This window comes from Hordeum vulgare, chromosome 5H, assembly GCF_904849725.1.
Source record: "Hordeum vulgare subsp. vulgare chromosome 5H, MorexV3_pseudomolecules_assembly, whole genome shotgun sequence".
Classification (NCBI taxonomy): Eukaryota; Viridiplantae; Streptophyta; class Magnoliopsida; order Poales; family Poaceae; genus Hordeum; species Hordeum vulgare.
The window spans coordinates 150,549,453-150,557,965 of NC_058522.1; the positions used below are offsets into that span (position 1 = coordinate 150,549,453).

General features: G+C 46.3%; 1 long non-coding RNA gene across 1 annotated transcript; it reads left to right on the top strand.

Annotated features, from left to right (window-relative positions):
* The first annotated feature begins 2,892 nt into the window (after positions 1–2,892).
* Positions 2,893–6,055, top strand: LOC123452985. Its single transcript, XR_006632684.1, has 2 exons — positions 2,893–5,712; positions 5,796–6,055. It is a non-coding gene; the product is annotated as an uncharacterized LOC123452985 (long non-coding RNA).
* Positions 6,056–8,513: the final 2,458 nt, after the last annotated feature.

The window sequence follows — 8,513 nt, forward strand, 5'->3', positions numbered from 1 at the left end:
AAGATATTGAAGAAGTTCAATATGGAGAAGGCTAAGAAAGGGTTCTTGCCTATATTTCAAGGTGTGAGGTTGAGTGCGACTCAACGACCGACCACGACGGAAGATAGAGAAAAGATGAGTACCATCCCCTATGCTTCATCCATAGGCTCTATCATGTATGCCATGCTGTGTACTAGACCTGATGTGAACCTTGCCATAAGTTTGGTAGGGAGGTACCAGAGTGATCCAGGAGTGGATCACTGGACAACGGTCAAGAATATCCTTAAGTACCTGAAAAGGACTAAAGATATGTTTCTCGTTTATGGAGGTGCCGAAGAGCTCGTCGTAAAGGGTTACATCGATGCTAGCTTCGACACAGATCCGGATGACTCCAAGTCACAAATCTGATACATGTACATTTTGAATAATGGGGCAGTTAGCTGGTGCAGTTGCAAGCAAAGCATCGTGGCGGCATCTACATGTGAAGCGGGGTACATAGCTGCTTCGGAAGCAGCACAGGAAGGAGTCTGGATGAAGGAGTTCATCACCGGCCTAGGAGTGATCCAAGTGCGTCGGGCCCGATGACTCTGTTCTGTGACAACACTGGAGCTATTGCTATTGCAAAGGAGCCCAGGTTTCACAAGAAGACCAAGCACATCAAGCGCCGCTTCAACTCCATTCGTGGATATATCCAGGATGGGTATATAGATATTTGTAAATTACATACGGATCTGAATGTCGCAGACCCGTTGACTAAACCTCTTCCACGGGCAAAGCATGATCAGCACCAGAACTCTATGGGTGTTCGATTCATCACAATGTAACTAGATTATTGACTCTATTGCAAGTGGGAGACTGTTGGAAATATGCCCTAGAGGCAATAATAATTTTATTATTATTATATTTCCAGTTCATGATAACTGTCTATTATTCATGCTATAATTAGATTAATCATAAACCGTAATACATGTGTGAATTTATAGATCACAATGTGTCCCTAGTGAGCCTCTAGTTGGCTAGCTCATTGATTAATAGATGATCATGGTTTCTTGATCATGGACATTGGATGTCATTGATAACGGGATCACATCATTGGGGAATGATGTGATGGACAAGACCAAATCCTAAGCATAGCACTAGATCACGGTGTTCGTCTGCTAAAGCTTTTCTGATGTCAAATATCATTTCCTTAGACCGTGAGATTGTGCAACTCCCGGATACTGTAGGAGTGCTTTGGATGTACCAAACGTCACAACATAACTGGGTGATTATAAAGGTGCACTACGGGTATCTCCGAAAGTGTCTGTTGAGTTGTACGAATCAAGACCGGGATTTGTCACTCCATGTGACGGAAAGGTATCTCTGGGCCCACTCAGTAATCCATCATCATATTGAGCTCAGTGTGACTAAGGGGTTAGCCACGGGGTGATGTATTACGGAACGAGTAAAGAGACTTGCCGGTAACGAGATTGAACAAGGTATAGGGATACCGACGATCGAATCTCGGGCAAGTATCATACCGATAGACAAAGGGAATTGCATACGGATTGATTGAATCCTTGACATCGTGGTTCATCCGATGAGATCATCGTGGAACATGTGGGAACCAACATGGATATCCAGACCCCGTTGTTGGTTATCGGCCGGAGAGATGTCTCTGTCATGTCTGCATGTCTCCCGAACCCGTAGGGTCTACACACTTAAGATTCGATGATGCCAGGGTTATAGGGAAATAGTGTACGTGGTTACCGAAGGTTGTCCGGAGTCCCGGATGAGATCCCGGACGTCACGAGGAGCTCCGGAATGGTCTGGAGGTAAAGATTGATATATAGGATGTGAGGTTTCGGACACCGGAAGTGTTTCGGGCGTCACCGATAACGTACTGGGACCACCGGAAGTGTTCCGGGGGTCCACCGGGAGGGGCCACCAGCCCCAACAGGCTTCATGGGCCAAAAGTTGGAAGGGGACCAGCGCAAAGTGGGCTGGTGCACCCTTTCCTATCAGCCCAAGGCGCAAGGAGAGGTGGAGGGGGCAAACCCTAGGCGTAGGAGGGACCCAAGGCCCACCTAGGGCACATCTCTCTTCTCCACCCTGGCTGCCGCCCTCCCTGGCCATCTAGGGCTGCCGCCACCCCTAGGGAGGGAACCCTAGGGGTGCGCACCCTCTCTCCCTCCCTCCTATAAATACCCAAGGTGTTGGGGCTGATTTGATATACGAAAGCTCTCTCTCTCTCTCGGCGCAGCCCTTCCTCTCTCTACCCTCGTCCTCCGCATAGCTTAGCGAAGCTCTGTCGGAGAACCACGTAGCTCCACCGCCACCATGCCGTCGTGCTGCCGGAGCTCTCTCCCTCAACCTCTCCTTCCTCCTTGCTGGTTCAAGGTGTTGGAGACGTCACCGGGTTGCACGTGTGTTGAACGCAGAGGTGTCGTAGTTCGGCACATAGATCGGAATCCACCGCGATCTGAATCGCTGCGAGTACGACTTCATCAACCGCGTTCATAGTAACGCGTCCGCTTAGCGATCTTCAAAGTTATGAAGATGCTCTACAACTTCTCTCGTTGCTGGTTTCTCCATAGATAGATCCTTGTATGGCGTAGGAAAATTTTGAATTTACTACGATCCCCAACATTTAGCATAGCAAGTCTCTCTGTGTGTAGCACGAACAAATCTCACTGATAAAGTATGGCAATTATATAACGTCCTTAGAAGCGGTTTTCTGAGAGAATGCTCAATTTTTGTAAGGATGATTTTTTAGGAATGTGTATAATTTGGCCAGAAAAGACATGATCATCGTAAAGTTACTGACCCAAACCGCACATGTTGGACCATAACACTTTTTACCCGATCATAACTTAACGTCAAAAGAAAAGGAAAATGATAACATATGCTAGACTCAATTCCCCCACCCCCACCCCCACCCCCACCCCGCATTGTGCTCCCCAGGGCGACTCGGGTGGCGCCGACTCCTCCTGGCGCAACCACTCCCCTTTCGGGTTCTCCTCCCCCGCCGTCGCCTAAGGTATCCCCAGGGAAAAGCCCTGCCGGATCTCGCGGCGGCGGACATGGGCTCTCAGCGCGACGCCATCCCCTAAGCAGGGGATTCGGGGGGTGACCGACGGCGCACGTCGCTGAGCGCTGATGTGGTGGTGGACGGCGGTGGTCGTGGGTGTGTGTCATCGCCTTGGTGCTCCTGTTGGTCCACACATGGGTGGTGGCTGTGTCGGCGGAACGGTGTACGACAGCGGCGGCGGCTTCATCGACGGACCGGGGGTGGAGATGCGGCGACGTTGCTACTCGGTGGAGCTTCAACGCGTTGCGGCCGGTGCTCAGTCGTGATGTGTCCTGGATCTGCCAAGGTCTTCCCGTGGATCTATGAATCGACGTTGGGCACTGTGGCTACTTGTGGCCTTCGGCCAAGGCTCGCTGGGTTCTTGCGGCCGCCAGAGCTGGCTATGCACAGCCATTGCTGGTCTTATTGCTAGCTGACTAGGTGCGTCGAGGCTCCAGGCACAGTGTCGGATCTGGTGTCTCTAGCCACCGAGATGGCTGCTGCTCAAGTGCTCAACAGTGAGGTGGTGGCTCGCTGCTGGGAGCTAGGTTGTGCGCAGTAGGTGGAGGTTGGTGGAGGCTGGTCGGGATGGTGCTCGTGGTGGACCAACTGATGTGGTCAGAGGCATAACAGACGATGTCAGGCGAAAGTATGTCTTCGGCTATGGTCGGAGCCGGCAGCGGCGGCGTACGTGGGCGTTGCTACCTTCTTGAGGGCGCTGTTGTGGTGAATTGCTCCTCTACCTTGTCGTGTCCCTGCTCCGAGGAAAACCTTAGGTCAGTGCTCTTTCGGATCAGATGATGGCAACGGTCTGCGTCGTTTCCCTCTTGTGGGCATCATTTTGGGGTAGGGATGAGTTAGGGACCGATGTTGCTTTGACGGTGGTGGTGGTGCTGCCGGTTTGGGGTCGACGGTGGTTCTTCGGTGGTCTTCCTGGGATCGGCGGCGGTGCCTTGGCATCACGGGACGACCATCTGCCCCCCCCCCCTCGTGAAGGTGTCTCACCCATGTTGTTGGCTTGCTCAAGGCCCTCCCATGGTTGCCGATGTTGTGCGGTGAGCTGTGTGCTCTTGGTGTTGTCTCGGTTCTTCTTTGTTCATTGATGGCGCAAGATGTCTCCTGAACTTGCTAATCACCCCGAGACCATGGCGGAGCTCCCAATCAAGGTTTGTGTTTAGTTGCACTCATTGATTGTGGATGCTCCCGAGTTGTGTCGTGTTTTCGGTAGGCACGTCCCTCGACGGCTCCCCACATCTACAACTGTCTTTCATGGCGATGTCTTCTGTCTACTAGCTTGGTGTGCCCTGTTTGGGTGTTGCTTTTCATTCCTACCTGTATGATTTTCGGCTTGATTTCCTTTATAAAACGGATCAATTTGTCTAGGTTTTCGATCCAATTTACCTTATAAACCGAATTAGCCAATGCTTAAAGAAAAACTCTCTTGGCTTTACAGCTTTTTAAGCAATATATTCATGCCAGGACCCCCCCCCCCCCCTCTTTCTGCACAACACATAAGAAAGCCCACGAACATTACTCGGCGGACTTTAGTCAATTTCAAAATATAATATATTATAATATAATAGACTACGTCCGTTTTATAACATAAAAATGTTTTTGACACTAATGCAGTAGACGTTTGCATATGTAAGGTAGGATTAGGATTTGAAAGCACGTGCCCACTAGTACTACTTTTTGCTGATTTGGTTGGGGCGAAGGCATCACGGCCGAAAAGTCTACACACGAAGCGTCTTGTCAAATCAGTCAGCCAGCCACGCACACGATGATGATTGTGAGAGCGGAGAAAATGGCAACCTTTCTGCAGGTAATCCATCGCAAAAGAAAAGGCTATCTATCTCACTCGACAGTGTCATATTTTGGCTGCACGTTTTCAGACCAATAGCATGCATGTCACCCAATAGTTTAGATGAAATTGCAAATCCGAGTTTGGAGAGCCTTGTCAAGTAGTGTAAGGGCCTCCTTTGGTTTACATGAATTCTTTATGAATTTTGTAGCAATTTTATTTACCAATTTTTTTACATTTTAAATAATAACTTAGATGCAATGAAAGAAAAAAAATTATATACCCTACACATCAAATGTCATCTCTTGAGAAACACCTTGCACAACAGTACGACGAGGATGCCGCACGGGACCACTCTCACAATGACAGAGAGCAATTTTCTTCTCAAAGTGATGGAGTAATAATCAAACCACCGAAGCTTCCATTCACCATGACAGAAATGGCAACAAAAATTATCTACCTTGGGTTATAGCATCTATGACCGGACCCATCAAACCCGTCTCAACGGAGCCCGCTCGATCACTGACCGGTCACGAAATTGCGACCCAATTGAACGCCTCAAACATACCTCAAACGTCCGTACTGACCGGTATCACTCATATCCAGTTCAAATATGAGATGGATATGGGGCGTCCCGACATGACCGTCACGTCGGACTCGACAGGCTGACCCCATCGTAGATTGCACCCAATTGATCCGGAAGAACTGCCGCATCCATTTACTCTTTCTCTCCTCTTCCTCTATCTTGTGGTCCGTCTTGTAGCTCCACAGTCACACGCGCTCCGCCGTCGTTCCTAGCCTTCGCTTCACTAGCTCTGACAAAGCACTCTTTTGTCCCGTCCTCGCCGCGGGGGACGTCATAGTCGGCCCAGAAGACGTCGAGGTATGTCCGTCAACTCTCTGGCTCCGCCTTGTGCTGGATATGTTCGACACATTGTCTAACCAGATTTTTTGTCAAAATTTTAGGGGAAAGTGATGGATTCTGATGCTTCGTCCGGCGAGGAGTATGGACCGAGTTTGATCAAATGATGGAAAGGTCGGTTCTTTGATTCGTCAGATTCAAACGAAGAAGTGGACATGATCATGCCTATGAGCACATAAGAGGAAAACAACCGGCAAATGGAGCATATCCTCAATTTCAAGGGCCCGATCAAAGGGATAAGAGTGATCAATCGGGATAGGGTATCCTAAGCAAAGCTACTGCAGAAGGACTATTTTGAGACGAACCCAGCTTTCCTGGATGATCCATGGTTTTGTCGCCGTTTTCGCATGCGTAAACCATTGTTTTTGCAGATTGTAAACATAGTGGAGGCACAGAACGACTACTTCAAGATCACGATGGATTGTTGGGGTCAACTATCTTTATCTGTCAAGCAGAAGTGTACGACTGCTTTGAGAATGCTTGCACTTGGTACTGTCGCATATGTTGTTGGTGAGATGGTCAGTATGGGGGAGAGCACATGCCTAAAGACTACTGTCAAGTTTGTCCGTGTTGTAATCGAGGTGTTTGGAGCAGAGTATCTAAGAGAACCAAATGCACAGGACATGAAGAAGTTGTTGGCTATTGGAGAGGCAAGAGAGTTTCCATGAATGTTGGGATCAATTGATTGCATGCATTGGCAGTGAAAGAACTGCCCCAAAGGTTTACGGGGAATGTATCAAGGTCACACGAGAGAGACCACCATCATACTAGAAGCGATGGCATCACATGACTAATGAATTTGGCATGCTTTCTTTGAAATGTCGGGTTCTCACAATGATATGAATGTGCTTCAACGATCTCCGATGTTCATGAGACTTTGCAATGTGGAATCGCCGCGTGCAAATACACCGTCAACGGCTAAGACTACAACATGTGATACTATCTTACCGATGGCATCTATCCTCAGTGGGTTGCATTTGTCAAGACTATATCCGAATAACATGGCAACCATGAGAAGCACTTCGCAACAATACAAGAAGCATCTAGGAAGGATGTGGAGGCGGCATTCAAAGTGCCTCTAGGAAGGATGTGGAGACGACATTCAAAGTGCTGCAAGCTCGTTGGGGAATTGTTTGTGGTGATGCAATGATGTGGAAATTAGAAACTTTGTGGCAGCTGATGACATGTTGTGTTATTTTACACAATATGATTGTCGATGATGAGGGTGATGGTGCAGCCCAAACCAATGATTTTAAAGCACCTCGCGAACAAGTTGAAATCCCGAAGATCAAGATGCAACTCAACTTATGAGCTTTGTGCAGATGCATCAGAATCTTTGAAATCATCACGTGCACGCGCAACTATTAAATGATCTGATGGAACATATATGGATCCATAATGGAAATCAAAGAGCAGATAATTGATTATGCACTATAAATAAATTTGTGTAAACACTATTTTCTTTTTAACACAAACACTATTTATGTTAGATACCAACATTTGTTATTTACATGCGACAATGATATGTTTTTGTGATCGACGTGCATGGCTTTGAATGGATTTAAAAGTCCGGATAAAAGATATATGAATGTGTGAAACGATTTATAAGGTATTGTCCAAACGGATCTGCGGACGTATAGAGAGCCGGATTTACGGAGTCCGCCCGATAGATGCTCTTAGCATCAGTTTTTCTGGGCAGTAGTATCTCCTGCTGTCAAAAGCTGCACCTGTAAATGCTAATAGTAGTAGTAATAAAAACGTAACATGGTCGGGTGTTGCTCAATAGTACTTCCTCTATCTCATAATATGAGAACGTTTTTGACACCAAACGTTTTTGACACTAATGGTGTCAAAAACATTCTTGGGAGTCATTCTGTAGCGGCGCCGCATAGTCTTATCATACGGCGGCCAACTAATCTTCTTACTAATTCATTTTAAGTGTGGCACCTCCCGTCAATCACTCTCTGGCCCCAAAAAACTGTTCACATGGATGAGCTATCCAGTGAGTAGAAAACATACAACACCACATGCAAGATTCCTTTTCATGTTTGAAATTTAAAAAGTTTTATCTACAAAACCGTTAATTCAATCGATGATTTGCTTTCACCATTGACTTTCTCGCGACGAGTTCTTCGAAACTAGATCTCATGTTGATATGTTCCGTCAACTATTTTTTCCGTTCATACTTGCCACATTTTTGGACCCACTTGTCATATTATTAACCACTTACTTGCCTGAGAAAAATAATTTGATTGTCACTTTTTAATGTTGTTTCGTACAAAAAAGCCTTGTAGCAGATTTCATTATACATGATATAAAAGCATGCCATAGGTTGTGTTTGCCAATTTAAAATATACCAACTTGTCATATTTACATACAACTTTATGAGAAAACTATTTTGTGTGCTTGTTAGTTTAACTATGTCGAGTTGTCATATTTACAAAGGATGACCAAATATTCTTGTGATCACCGTTTTTAAATATGTTGAGTTGTCATATTTTTGCGTGTAATCGCTTGAAAAAAGTTGTTTGTGCTTGCCAGTTTGATTATGTCGAGATGTCATATTATACGCAATTTCTAAAAATATGGCAATTAAGTTATTTTTTATCAAACAAGTAAGTACAACAAATGTGATAAGTACGAGCAAAAGAAAAAGTTGTCAAAACATGTCGACATGGGATCTAGTTTTAAAGATTTCGTCGAAACAAAGTCAACAATGAAAACAGATCATCAATCGAATTAACGGTTTAAGAGATAAAAGT